The sequence below is a fragment of the Diceros bicornis genome, chromosome 34 (genome assembly GCF_020826845.1).
Source record: "Diceros bicornis minor isolate mBicDic1 chromosome 34, mDicBic1.mat.cur, whole genome shotgun sequence".
Classification (NCBI taxonomy): domain Eukaryota; kingdom Metazoa; phylum Chordata; class Mammalia; order Perissodactyla; family Rhinocerotidae; genus Diceros; species Diceros bicornis.
In genome coordinates this window covers 21,376,979-21,391,783 of record NC_080773.1, presented here as the reverse complement: position 1 = coordinate 21,391,783, position 14,805 = coordinate 21,376,979, and the positions used below count along the sequence as shown (strand labels likewise).

General features: G+C 51.0%; 1 protein-coding gene and 1 pseudogene across 1 annotated transcript in view; one reads left to right on the top strand and one right to left on the bottom strand.

Annotated features, from left to right (window-relative positions):
• Positions 1–14,805, bottom strand: part of LOC131397030 (MHC class I-like protein MILL1) — a 303,101-nt gene that overhangs the window by 223,761 nt on the left and 64,535 nt on the right. The window lies entirely within an intron of this gene.
• Positions 8,351–9,383, top strand: LOC131397927 (insulin growth factor-like family member 1; annotated as a pseudogene).

Genomic DNA, 14,805 nt, shown 5'->3' with positions numbered 1-14,805 from the left:
TCAGAGGAGGGGAAGGGGCGGCTCGCGGCGTGAAAACCAGCGCTCTCCAAGACGCCTCACAGCCTGTGGGGATCCCTCTACAGAGGGAGCGGAACTGCTGCAAGGGTACTTTCAACAAGCTAGCCCCTCAGGAGAGCAGAGGGCATCAGCCAGGTGAGAAAAGTCTGAGATTGGGGATGTGAAAGTAAGCGCGCCTTCCCCACCTGGCCCACCTGACTAGAGCTTCAGCACAGCGGTGCTTCAGCTCAGCCCCATCCCCAGAGGCAGCGACCCCCAGGCACCCAGGGTCCCACCAGCAGGGGCAGCATGACTGCGACCACCGCCCCAGAGGCAGCAGCAGCTCAGGCCCCACCTCGCCACAGCTCCAGCTGCTCTGGCTGGAACAAGCCATGGCCCCAGCTGCCCCAGCTGCCCCACCTCCCCCTCCCCCTTGCTCCAGCTGCTTGGCCTTGGCCTGTGCTCAGGCTCCAGCTGACTTGGCGCCAGCAACTTCAGCCCACCGCGCTCCAGCTCCTGCTTCTTCAGCCCAGCAGCACTTCAGCTGCAGCTGCTTCAACCCACCTGCACCCGAGCCCCAGCTGTTTTGGCCTAGCTGCGCTCCAGTCCCAGCTCTTCCCACGCTTCCCCCCCAGCAGCCTCTGCACAGCTGTGCCCAGATTGGTCGTGCTTCACTCAGCCACACCTCAACCAAGAATACTGTATCCAGTGAAAATATCCTTCAGACATGATGGAGAAATAACAACTATCCCAGATAAACAAAAGCTAAGGGAGTTCATGGCCATAAGACCCCCACTACAAGAAGTGCTCAAGAGGGCCCTCATGCCTGGGAAAAAAGAGAAAGGGGATTCAAAGTTTTGAACAAGGAGGAAAATAGGTCGACAAAACCAGAAAAAAATTGCAGCTCTCTATCAGAGAAAGTGACGTGTATAAAGAAGAAACATAAGTAGACATGCGTCCTAGTGATATTGGAACTCCTGTCTTGGTTTCATGAGTGACCCCAGAAACCCATCACAATTGCTTTCACCTGAATAGCATCAGCCTTGGTTAGGTGAGCGAGTACTAAGCTGTGGTCCTCGGGCTGGGGGTGTGAGGTCAGGGTGTTGATGAACCCCCTCAGGAGGGTTCAAAATGTAGAACAGAACACGGGGAAAGTAGAAGACTTGTAGGATCACATGGGTCAGACATTATTAGCTGTTTCACTTTGGGGGAGTGGGGATAGCTCCAAGGTTATCCTATGCCTTCCTTTTTACTAAAGTGGCCTTGTCACTGGGGAATGAGAGGGATGCATCTGGGGGAAGGAAGGGGAAGGGAGCATCCACCCTCTCCTGGCTCTTAAAGGATCTGACATCATGTTCCCAGGTGACAGATACCCTGTGTGATGCCTGCCAAGGCCCCAGGACAAAGCAATGCCCCTGAGGCCAGGGAAGAGGACTGGAGATGCTCTGACATCTGCTGCTCCTCTCTAGAGGTGAAAGGACCTGCCGAATCTGCCGCTTTCCATCTGCTGAACCAAAGCCAACGCCAGAGACGTGATCCCCAATGCAGCCTCCAGGTAGGGAGGGCAGAACCCCATCTCCAATCACAGCTGCAGCCCCACCCCCAAGGGAAGCTCAGCCTCCATCCCATCCCTTTCCACTCCCGCCCTCCTCTCCTTCCATAGCAATGTCCCAACCACATTCCCAAATCAGTCCCATTTATATTGGTAAGATGATTACTTCCGAAAGCAATCTATAGATTCAATGCAATCCCTAGAAAAACCTCAATGGCCTTTTTTTTCTTCGTCTTCCAGAAATGTAAGAACTCATTCTCAAATTTATCTGGAATTGCAAGGGACTCTGAATAGCTAAAACTATCTTGAAAAAGAAGAACAAAGTTGGAAGACTCACACTTGCTGATTTTAAACTTACTACAAAGCTACAGTAATCAAAACAGTATGGTACTGGCATAAGGATAGACATATAGATCAATGGGATGGAATTGAGGATCCAGAATAAGCCCATAGATTTATGGCCAATTGAGTTTTTTATTAGGATGCTTAGAGCATTCAATGTGGAAAGAAGTTTTCTGCATGTGGCACTGGGTGAAATGGACATCCACAGGCAGAAGAATGAAGCGGGACCTCTGCCTCACACCATATACAGAAACTACCTCCAAGTGCATGAAAGACCTAAATGTAGGAGGTAAAGATATAAAAGTCTTAGAAGGAAACATAGGACTGATTCTTCATGATCTTGCCTTTGAAAATGTTTTCTTAGATATGACACCAAAAGCACAGACACAAGAAAAAAAAATGAATGAGACTTTATAAAAATTAAAAGTTTTGTGTGTCAAAGAACACCATGAAGAAAATGAAAATAATACCCACAAAGTAGGACTAAATATTTGCAAGGCACATATCTAACAATGATCTAGAATATAGTATCCAGAGTATGTAAAGCACGCCTCCAACTGAATAACAAAAGGACAAACAACACAATTTATTTTATTTTATTTTATTTTTTTAAAGATTTTATTTATTTATTTTTTCCCCCAAAGCCCCAGTACATAGTTGTATGTCATAGCTGCACATCCTTTTAGTTGCTGTATGTGGGATGTGGCCTCAGCATGGCCAGAGAAGCGGTGTGTCGGTGCGCACCCGGGATCCGAACCCGGGCCGCCAGCAGCGGAGCGCACGCACCCAACCGCTAAGCCACGGGGCCGGCCCACAACACAATTTAAAAATTGGCAAAGGACTTGAATACATGATTCTCCACAGAAGATATGTCCAACAAGCACGTGAAAAGACACTCAAAGTCATTTTTTAAGGGAAATTCAAATCAAAACTACTAAAAATTAACACTTCACATCCACTAGAGTGGTGATAATTTTTTATAATGGAAAAATATGTGTTAGCAAGGGTGTGGAGAAATTGCAACCCTCAGTTTGCTAGTAGGAGTGTAAAGTGGTGCAACCACTGAGGAAAACCGTTCGTCTGTTCCTCAGTGAGTGAAACATAAAATTACCATGTGAACAAGCAATTCTACTCCTGGGTAGATACCCAAAAGAATTGAAACAGTTGTTCAAACCATCACTGTACACAAATGTTCATAGTAGCATCATTCAGAAGAGTGAAAAGGTAGAAGCATCAGAAATGTCCATCTATTGATGAAGGGATAAGTTAAATGTGCTATATCCATATAATGAAATGCTATTTCTCATAAGAAATGAAGTACGGATACATTACAACATGGACGAATCTTGAAAATATCGTGATAAGTGAAAGAAGCCAGACACAAAGAACCACATATTGTATCATTCTATTTATATTAAAAATCCCAAACAGGTAGATGCATTGAGACAGAAAGCAGATTAGTGGTTTCCAGGGGCTGGGAGGAGGGTGTAATGGGCAGGGATTGCTTAATGAGTATGGGGTTTTCTTTAGGGCTGATGAGAATATTCTGGTGATGGTTACACAACATCTTGAATATACTAAATGCCACTGAACTGTACAATTTACAATGGCTAAAATGATAAATTTTATGTTATGTGTATTTTACCACACACGTAAAAAAGAGTAAAAACATTTTAATGGGGTTGGGGGGTGGTGTCCAGAGAGCAGAAGGAACTGTCCACACCACTGGTGCTAACCCGCTCGGTCTGTTTCATTACTTCTGTTGCTGGAATGAGACTGTCCAGGAGTATCTTCACTTTATAGTGGGATTCTGACTCCCATCTGCTCGTGCAGAGTGGAGGCTGGTCTGGTTCAACTAAATCTAAAACCCTTGATCTATTCAGTCCTGAAACAATGTGTTCCCTTCTCATTGATGATCAAAATCTACAACTGGGCCTGATTCTCAAGTGTCTTTCTTGACAGCAAAGCCCCAAAGAGCTGTGATAAGTGCTCAGCAGAAGACGTGCAAGGTGCTGTCAGGATGTAATGGGGGACTGACCTCAGCCTCAGGGCACAGAGATGTTTTGGGGAGGGTGACATTTAAACTGAAAGCTGGAGAGTGAATAGAATGCATGTGAAGAGAGTGAGGAGAGAGTCAGACAAGAACTGTGATGCATGAACCCTGGAACATGTGGATGTGGGGGGACCACAGACCCTGAGTTTGAGGTGTAGAAAGTGGGGAGAGTGTAGAGCCTGCACCTAGGGACCGTGGAGGTTGAGCCATGGAAGACCTTTTGGGTTGCAATAAGGATTTGCAATAAGTCGAGGGTGATGGGGAGCCACGAAGGGTATACAGGACACTTGGCATCCATCCCACCCACTCAGGGCCTCCCTGTCTGTAGAGGCTGCACAGCCTCAGACGGCCTTTCCCAGATGGCCTTGCAGCTGGGGTTCTGGAGGCCTTTGAAGCTCTGAGCAGCACAGCCATGGAGTCACCAGGTGTTTCCCCAGCAGAAACCACATGTTGAGGCAATAGCTTCGAGGTGCCAAGAGGCTGCTGGGGCTGCAGCAGTGATGTTCAGATCCCTGAGTCACACAGCGGTGCTGGTCTGGGCATCATTCCTGGAGGCCAAGCCTAGAGCCTGCTCCTCCAGCGCCTCCTCTGACAAGTTGGCTCTTAACTCACTGTTTTACTTGGAGGATCCAGTCAGAGCTGGAATTGGGCCAGACCATCCATCCTTTGGTCACCAGAAGTCCTTTTACAGGGAGCAGAGGTCAGTTCCTGAATCCCGATAATGCGATTGGAGCAGAGGAGTGGCAATATCCTCCTCCTCAGCCAGCAGAAGAGGACCCTCTGGCTCTGGGGAGCCCCAGCCCCTCCTCCTGCATAGCTGACATTCTCTCTGTACACTTGAAAGTCCACTGCATTCCTGTCTGTCTCCTGGGAGGGGCTCCCTGAGGCCAGATGGAAATAACACCCAGATGCTGACAGGAGGGATATTCAGCCAATTTGTTCCCAGGGAGAAGGAGAAGCCAGTGGGGAATCTGGCAAGAGCAGGAAATGCCAGGTCCTCCTGGGTTTCCCATCCAGGAGCCCAGCTCTGCCAGCCCCGACCAGGAGCCATGGGAACGGGCAAGCCGGGTCTTGTCCAGGGGAGTCTGAGAGCAGAGCCTGTCTGTCCTTCCTGGAGGGGCTGGGCAGGGGGGTCAGAGTCCCCTGGACTGGGATTCAGGAGTCCTGGGCTCTGCTCCAGCCTGTGTCACTGACCCGCAGGAGGACCTTGGGTCAGTGTGCTGCTTGGATCCAGGGAACAGGAGGAGAGAATAAAACAAATGGCTGTTGGGGATCTTAGACTTACTGCCAAGAGAGCCAGAACCTTCTTCACCCATAAGGAGAAACACAGTCCCAACGCCTAACGACGGCTTCTACCAAGTCAGGCCGGGTCCTGCCTCACAGATCCAGGCTCTCACACAGAAGACAGAGCTGTCCCCACATAGTGAGGCCCCACGGTGGACACAACAGGTGGGGGTCTCTGAGGGAGCTGGTGAGGGGATTAGCCGGCACTGTGTGCAAAGGCTTTTGTGACAACTTGAGAAGGGGCAGAAGCAGGATGCTAGCCCAGGGCTGTCTGCCCCCAAAGCCTCAATGGTGTGGAGTGAGTGGCTCTCAGTGTCCACTCATCTCAGGCCCAGCCACTGCCCTCCCATCAGCACAGATCCCCTGCCCTGTCCTGAACTCCCTCTACCTTCGTCCCCTTTGGTCACTCAGCTCCCTTGAGAGACGAGGCTCCAGGCCCAGGAGTGTGGGCTGGGCTCCTTCCTCCTCAGAGACAAACCTCCAACCCTGCCCTGGGGAATGTGCTTTCTCCCTCACCTGGCTGGTGTCCGGGCGTCTACTGCACCCCAGATTTTGGCAGAGGCAAGCAGGCCTGTGTCCTGGCCTGCCCGGACTCATCCCAGAAAGTGAATGGAATCAAGGTCGTGAGAGATGAGCCCTGAACTGGAAAACATGACGAGGCAGCTGAGTCTGTGGCTGTCAGCAAAGAGGGGACCAGCCCTGCCTGGAGCCTCCCCCATTCACGAGTTTTCTAATCAATAGATAAGTATTACATCATTACGTGGCTTTCAACAGTGTGGAAGGGAATTTTCCATAAACAACATTTGACAAGATTCTGCACAGCACACAGTAATCCGTTTCCTGATCTATGTTTTTCAATTAAAAAAACATAGTTTATGAGCAATTCAAGTAGTTACATAACCTGCTAAAATGGTGCAATCCACAGTCTGGGGAACACTGCTCTGCTGTGCAGCTGCAAGAGAAGATGGCCAGAACACAGGGGACACGTGGGGCTGGGAGGGGAGCTGCTGTCCCCCTGCCCCACGGGAGAGAGAGGATATTTGGGACTCTGGTAATTGCAGAAATAGTTCTGCTATGACAGGATCTTCCCTGGTCTCCTGCTCCAAGCTCAGCCTACTATTCACCCTCCTCACAGCACACAGATGCAGGGATGTTCACAGACACAAATCTGAACTCTCCTCCCTGGTCAGGACCTAGCCATGGTGCCCAGTGCACTGCGGGTAAAGTCCTGAGTCCTCCCCGAGGCTCACAAGGGACTGATCCTGCAGCCCTACCAGCCCCCCTCTCTCTGTCCTGACCTCCACCCTCTCTGGGCTCAGCCTTGAAATCCTAGCTCAGACATCCCCTCTTCCAGGAAGCTCTCCCTGAACTCCCAAGATGAGTGATGACCCCTCTCCCAGGTCCCACAGCTCATGGGTTTGCCAAACCCAAACCTGACCTCTCTGAGTCATCATGGTCGGTGGGTGGTTTGTGGCCCCCAACGATGGGACAGGACCTGCTACTGAGTCATCACTGCATCCTCGGGGTCACCTGGCACAGGGCTTGGCACACTGCTCATCCTCAGCTACTATTTATTGTCAGGCCCTTGCTTGTGTCATCTCTGTTAGACCAAAAGACAACGGGTCAGCTGGGCCAGGTTGTCGCCATTTTCCGGGGAAGGAAACTGAGGCTCAGAGAGGCAAAGTCACCTCCTCAGGTTCACTCTGGGAAACACAGCATTATGGGCACCAGTGCCAACCCCGACACAACCCCAGAGCTGGGCTGTGATGACATCTCTGTCCCCAACCAGGAGAGACCAGAGCTTGCACCGAGGATACCCCCGGAGCTGACCTGGATGTTTCCCTGAATCCCCCACTTCTACTAGGTTTGGACACTGATGCGGTTCCCCCCTCACAGTGAAGGACACGCTCCGTTCCTCTTTCACTGGGTCCTCACCCTGGTTTCTGTCTGGAATGGGTACATGTCATGAAGGAGCTGAGTCTGGGCCTGGGCTCCAGGTGGAGGGGCGTCTGGGGAACGAGTGTGGAGGCTCCCGCAGGGGAGCAGAGACGCAGAAGGCAGGATCTTTCCAAACACAGGGAGGCGGGTCGAGGGACACAGCTGCCCACATGAGGGACAGGTCGCCCTTCCCAGGCTCTGGAGAGAACCTTGTCCATGTTGGGGTGGTCTCTGTGCCCCCGAGGGATGGAGTCCTGCAGGAGCTGGGGGAGGGGCTTCCCCAGCCTCACTGCACGGGGTGACCCTGGACCCACAGAACTGACCCCACAGTGTCCCTCAGGGAAGGGGATCCTTCCCCTTCTGTCTTCACATCCTGACTCCAAGATGGCTCTTCTCAGGGGAAATTCCATCCATCTCCCTCTGAACACCCACGTTAAGGAGTAAAGCCTTTGGAATCTACTGATGGTGGTGGAATTTCTCCTACAGAACTTCACAGACAAGTAATATTGACAATGACCTTGACCACAACAACCAAACTCAAATGGATTATCTTACCATTCTCTCTCTCTCTCATGAACTCAGTGAAAATTGTGACTTCTGAGTGTCCTGTTCCCCACCCCTCCCCCGTGTCTGACACACAGCCTCGGGCACACGAGGTGCTAAGTGGACAGGTGCTCCTGAGGAAATGACCATCAGTGGAGAGACAGAGAAGGAGGTGGGGAGAGCGCCCTGGGGGCTGTGGGTCCCAGGGGTCCTCCAGGGCCTTTTTCCTGTTCATTCAGGAGCCACCTCAGCATCCTCCCCACACATTCCCCTGTTCCCCAACCTTGTTCAATCTGGAATTTTCCATTGTGTAAAAACTAGTCTCTCACCTGAATGCTGTGAGATGGCGTTTAGTGAGCCCTGGGCTGGGGGTGTGAGGTCAGGGAGCTGATAGGCCCCCTGGGAGGATGTGAGGGGTTAGAATTCCAGGAGAGAGGGAATGAGGCCATCGTGTTGGGCATGAGAGGGAGACATTTGGGGGAGAGATTGGTGGCGGGGCACCTGCTCCTGCCCCAGGGCCTGGCGTGTCTCTGCAGGCCAGGCAGGGGATCTGACGACATCACCAGCTTTACAGTAGGAATAAAAGCACCTGCTGAGATCCGCTGATGCTCTCTCCACTCCACTGCAGCCGCCCCAGAGCCATGGCTCCCCGATGCTGCATCCTGGGTAAGGAGGATCCAACCCCAAATCCCCTCACCTTTCACAGGCCCAGGTGTCCACAAGACACCTGGACACAGGTGACTGTATTCCACCCTAGACTGCTACTAGTCTTTCCCTGCGCCCCATACAGGACAGACACCCCCTCAGACCTTCCCCTGCCCCAGGCTGGGCCCCCCGAGGTGGACCCCTGGCTGCCTGGTCAGCCCCACCTCATGCCTCTGCTCTCCCACAGCTGTCTGGGCCGCTCTCTGCATCCTCTGCTCACATGGAGCCCCAGGTGAGGCCAGTCGGGAAACTCAGAGTTGGGGTGCGGCTCCCAGAGGGCACCCGGATGGGAGCCCCTGCCCTGCTGCCTGGTCACACCAGCTCCATCTCTTCCAGTCTCCCCCACGGGCGCTCACCTGATGCTGTCCCAGCTGCACATGACCTGTGGGGACAAGTTCCACGACCCCTGCAGCACTGTTGCTATGACGATGCTGTAGTGCCCTTGGGCAGGACCCGGAAGTGTGGCAACTGAATCTTCAGGGTCTGCTTTGAGCAGTGCTGCCCCCGGTCACTCAGACCCCAGGAGTCCTTCCTGGTAAAGCTGAAAGGCCAGAGCTGTTCCTTGGCCCTGCCCCCGGATGACAGGGTTTGTCGCAGGTGTGGTCCTGTCCCCTCCATGGGATTGGGGGCTGCACGGGAGCGGAAGGGTCTGGATGCCTGTTCTGTCCCTAATGCCTCCCCCTGGCCCTGTCACCTGCTCCACTCCATCTACCTCTCCCTTTTTGTTGCCTTATTTCTCTCTCCCTTTGTTTTTATTTCTCTCAGCCTCTTTGCTGCCCTTCTGTGTCTCTCTTTTCCACTCCTCTGCCATGTTCTGTCCGTCCCTCCATCTCTGTCCACCTCTCTCCTGCTCACTCTCTCTCTCTGTGTCTCTCTTCAGTGTCGGATGTCAGAGGACCCGATGACCAGATGACTGCTGGATTCTGCTTCCTGGAGGAGCCTGGGGAGATGGGCCTGGTGTGGACTTAGATCTGGGATGTGGAGTGGGTATTTGGGGACAGGAGACACTCAGACTCAATCCTCTGTCTTGTTCTTTCTCCTCTTTAACACTCAGCCTGAATCTGCCCGTTAATACTCAGGGTGACTAATACTCAGGTGAGTAATAAATCTTATTCTTCAAAATTCTCTGATGGTTGCTGCTGAGGTGGGTCCTGTGATCATAATAAGAACCACAAGGGCTGGTCCAGCCACAACATTGGCTCTGGTTGGGGAAATGTCTGTGGGACTCACCTCAAGTAATACGGACCCAGGTGAGTGTCTCAGGCATTCCTGCCCCACGGCATCACTATCAATATTCTGAGACCCACACAACACCCATTCATCAGTTGATAGACATTGGGTTGTTTCCCTTTTGGGGCTATTATGAATAATTCTGCCGAGTATTTTTGCACAAGTGGTTGTGGAGAGGTATTTCATTGTGGATTTGATTTGCATTTCCCTAACGTCTAAACATGTTGATTATCTTGTCATGGGTTTATTGGTTCTGTGTATGTCACGTTAGGGGAAATGTCTTTAAATCCTTTGTCCATTTTTTAATTGTTTTTTTGGCTTTTTATAGTTGACCAGTAAGAGTTTTTATTATATTCTAGACACAATTCCCTCATCAGGTATATGATTTGCAAATATTTTCTTTCACTTTGATGACTTTTCACTCTCTTGATGGTGTTCTTTGAAGTCCAAAATTTTCTTTTTTAATGAAGTCCAATTTATCTATTGCTCTGTGGTGTTGGTGTCTTCTAAGCCACCATTGCCACATGTCCAGGTCATGAAGATTTAATCCTATGTTTCTTCTATGAGTTTTATAGTTTTGGCTCTTACATTTATTTCTTTGATCCATTTTGAGTTAATTTTTAATATGATGTGAGGTACAAGTCCACATCATTGTTTCACATGTGAATATCCAGTTGTAGAAAACACTGTTCTTTCCTTTGTTGAATTGTCTTGGCACCCTTGACTCAATTAACCATAAGAGTAAGAGTTTATTCTTGGAGTCTCAATTATATTCCATGGAAATGTATGTCCATCCTTATGCCAGTGCCACACTGTCCTGATTATTGTAGCTTAGCCTTAAGTTTGGAAACCAGGAGGTGTGAGTCCTGCAAGTATTTCCTTCTTTGTCAAGATTGTGTTGACTATTCCGAGCCCCTAGCTTATCATGAATTTTAGCTTCTTGTTGTCAATTTCTGCAAAAAGAGTTGTTGGGTTTTTACAAGAACTATTGAATCTTTAGATCAATTTGGGAGAGTATTGCCATCTAAAGAATAATACGTTTTCTAATCCATCACCACGGAAGGTCTTCTCATTTTTTTAGTTCTTCTGGAAGAATATCTTTGTTTCATAAATAAGTTACTTGACATTGTCCTTCAGTGCTATCTTCATGCTATCAGGATAAAATAAAATATTCTGTCTTCTATTTTCCTGTTATGGGCAAGAAAGTACTGACATGTAACCCATTGGTGATGTAAACAGTCATGATTAACTTGTCCACGTCTGTCCTCTCGCCTGAACTTCAGTCTTCGACATGCTCTGTAGTCTCCTGATCTTCACTCCAAGGGCAGGAAGTTCTCTGTGATGACGTCCTCTCTCCCCCAGGGAGTAACCCTGCAACCCAGCTGTTAGGCTGTGTACCAGATGCTTGACTGTTCTTTGGTTCCTCTTGTCCAGTTGGCACGACTTCCCTCTAGTGGCATTAGCCCTGGTTTGCTGATTCCCAGGCTGTCAAGTCCCTATAGATCCCACTGCTGGTGAGTCTTCTGACCATCAGCCCATGTCTCCATTTCTCTTGCTCTGTATCTGGTGTGTCTACAGCGCTCCCTGCCCTCCCCTCCCCAGCCTCCCCACCCCCTGCTGGTTCCTCCTCTTCTGAGGGGATGAGGACAACACTACTCCTGCCAGCCATTTCTGGGCTGATGCAATTTTTACGGTTACAAATTTTCTCTCCTTGAATATTACTGGGGACCTGCCAACAACCTGCATTAGTATATACTCTTTCATAAACATAATACGCCCTTTGATGGTGAAGGAATGTGCTGGAAGTCCAGTCATGGCACTTAGGATGGTGAGTCCCAAGCTTACCTACAGGCTTGAGAGGATTTTGGGTGAAACCTCAAGGTGACCATCTGCCTGTGTTTTCCTGCATCACTGTTGCCTCCTGATTGTATCTCCTTATGCTCCTCTGGGAGGAGGAGTTGGAGTCTCTCTTTGCACAGCCCTGGGGCTGAGCTCAGGTTATAGAGATCGTGGAGGTCATCTGAACTTGTGCATAATATGGCCCCTTCCAAGACATGTGCCCAAGGACGGGACACCCAGTCACCCCAGCATCTCCACGTGGTGCATCCTCCTCTCATAGGGGATCTAATTGTGGTGGCTCCGTCCACACAGGAAGGTGGGATAACTCATGTACGTGGAAACTGCTTTGTGTTTTTTTCTGGGTAGATTCTAGTTTTTTAATCACAAATATTAACGTTTTCCAGTCTGACAGTGTTGTATGGGGCGCGTCTGGAGTCCCAGCGTGGAGCGTGTCGGGCCCTACCAGGGAATTTATCAGCCTCTCATTCTCTGTTCTACAGCCCCTCCCACTTCTGTTGGGTTGTGTGGTGTCTGTTTGCTGCGAGCGCTGCTGCTGAGCATGTTAAGCAGGGGAAGGGTCTGGTGTGAGCGTCCAGGTGGTGGCCACTGAAAGCCCTGTCGCAGGAAACAGGAATGTGGCCTGAAACCCAAAGAAAGCAGAAGGAGCGAAAAGCACCCTGCCCTCACCCCATCAGCAAGCACGAGACAGGGCCTGTGGCACCGGGAAGTCCCCGTCCTGCATAGGTGACCTCCTCCCTGCACAGCTGAAATGTCCCTGCCTGTCCCCTGAGGGGCTCCCTCAGGACGATGGAAATAACACCCCAGTGCTGCCAGGAGGGGGTTTCAGCCTATTGAGCTCCCAGGGCAAAGGGGCAGCCTGTTGGAAAACCTGTGAGGGGAGGAATCACCAATTTCCTTCTGTCTTTCACATTCCAGAAGCACAGATCTCCCAGCACCGCCCAGGAGCTGTGCGAATGTCTTTCTTGGGGTTTAACAGGGCTGCCTGACACCAGGGCCTGCTCGCCCTTTCCAGAGGGCAGGTCCCAGGACTGATGGAGGCCACTGGCTGGGTGCTTGCTGTCTGAGTCCTGTGTCTGGAACCCGCAGAGGGGCCTCATGCCAGAATCTTCCCTACACAGAGGAAACTGGGCAGAGGGAATTCAACCAATGGGGTTTCTGTGTCTCTGATTTCCCATGAGAATTTGAGTGTCCTCTGGTCTCTGGAAAAGACAGTCTTCAACAGCGGGGAACATGGCTGTGGCCATGGCAGGGCTAGTCCCTGGCATCACAAGGTTTTAAGTCCACTGGAGGCAGCAGACTGGTCCCCAGACAGTGACAACGCGACTGGGCAGTGCGAAGGCAGCTGGCTGTAGGATTTTTGCTGTTGGTGGTGGTGGTTTGTGGTGCCTAGCGATCCCTGCTGGATGCAGAACAGCACCTCAAGCAGGAATGTATATGGTGATCAGGAGGAATGACATAGGGGGACTAATGTACATGAAATAAAGTTTATTAACACACAGGAGACAGCAGTAGGATTCCCCAAGCAGAAGGCTCAGGTTTCATCTGGAGTGAAGTGGGGTCATTAGCTTTGGCTTTTATTTTGGCTAGGAGTGGGGCAGGTCCTGTTTTTCATGGTTTGAACCTCCTGTAGAGGTGAAGGGAGGGAGCCTGCAGACTCTCACAGGTGGACAGGAAATGAGGCGGAACCTGTGGCCTGAAAGCTGTCAGAGAGAAACATCCAGAAGGGCACCTCCCTCTTGGTTACAGAGAGTTGAACAGAGCTATCTGTAAAGGACGTTATTGACACTTTGAGGAGGGGTAGAGGCAGGATTCGAACCCAGAGCTGCCTGACGCCAAGGCCTCAATGCAGTTGAGTAGTGGATATAGCCACTGCCCTCCAGCACAGCCTCTGACCCCTCTGCCCTGTCCCCTCTCCCTCCACATTCCTGCCTCAGAGCCTGACTCAGCCACCCTGAGAGTCCAGGCTCCAGGCTCCAGCTGGGCTCCTCCCTCCCCAGAGACGCCAACCCCCACCCTGCCCTGGGCACCCAGCTCCTCTCTCTCGCCCTGGCGCCAGGCTCCACCTCACCCTCCTCATGGCAGAGACAACCAGGCTGGGTGCCAGGCCCGCCTGCAGCCTCCCAGGAAACACCTGGAACCCAGGAAATGACAGCTGGACCCCTTCCTGGATGACATGATGGGTAGCTTAAGGCCTTGGCTCTTGGGAAAGGAGGAGGGGAGCCCATGGCTGGAGCCGTCTCCATCCCTCTGCTTGCTAACTGTTTGGCTTCCACTCACAGGAAGAACTGATGTCACAGCATTATGTGGCCTGCACGGAGTCCAAAAGAAAGTTTCTTGAAACAATAATCGATAAGATTATCTGTAGTGCACACTCTTCCATTCTCTAATCTGCTTTTTTCTTTCAAATTTTGAAAACATAACAGTTATGAACTACCCAATTTTTTTACAACCCATTAGAGGTTTGGAAACCACTGCTCTACCTGCAGCTGGAGGGACAGGAGGCTAAAAGAGCAGAGACAGATGGGGCTGGGTGGGGCGTGTGCTGCCCCCACTCCCCATGGAGAGAACTCAGACATTTAGGACTCTGGCAACTGCACAATTATTTCTGCTACAGCAGCCTCCTGCCTGGTCTCCTGTCTCCTGTCTCCACCCTCCTCACAGCAGACAGACACGGGGACGTTCCACAAATCTGACTGTAACCCGACTGAAGAGTCAGGTCGCCCAGGTTCTTGGTCAGCGTAAGAGAGGATTCAGACACCGACACACTGGGAACAGCAAGCAAGCAAAGATTTAGTAGAGGAAAGGTCAGATACACCCCAAGTGAGGAGCGGGCACTGCCGGAGAGCGCATCAGCCTCGAGTCTTGGGTTAGTTTTATTTTTATTTGGGCTGTTAGAAGGGAATTAGCGTTATCTGGTTATCCGCCAAAAATGGCTATTCCCCCACCCACAAGTTGGGGGGAGAGTTCTTGATATTCAAGGGGAATCTCCGGAACTGTCATGGCAGTCATCCCCCGTGGAAGGGGATCTAATGCATGTGGAATTTGTAGTTGAATTAAAGAAAGTTCCATGTCCTCTAGAGGTGTAGAGAAGAAGCCTTTGTATGTGCTGTTTGTGCACCCGTTATTTTTATCCTCATGGTTGATGGCCTCCGACTCTGGGAGTGGTGTCAGGCAGGTCTCAGTTCCCCTTTATCTGCATCTTGTAGGATGCCAGCAAGACGCTCCACTGATGCAGCAAGGTCTCCAGCCACGATCCTCTGCTCATGTCTACCCAGCTACCTGTCTCATGACCACTTCCATC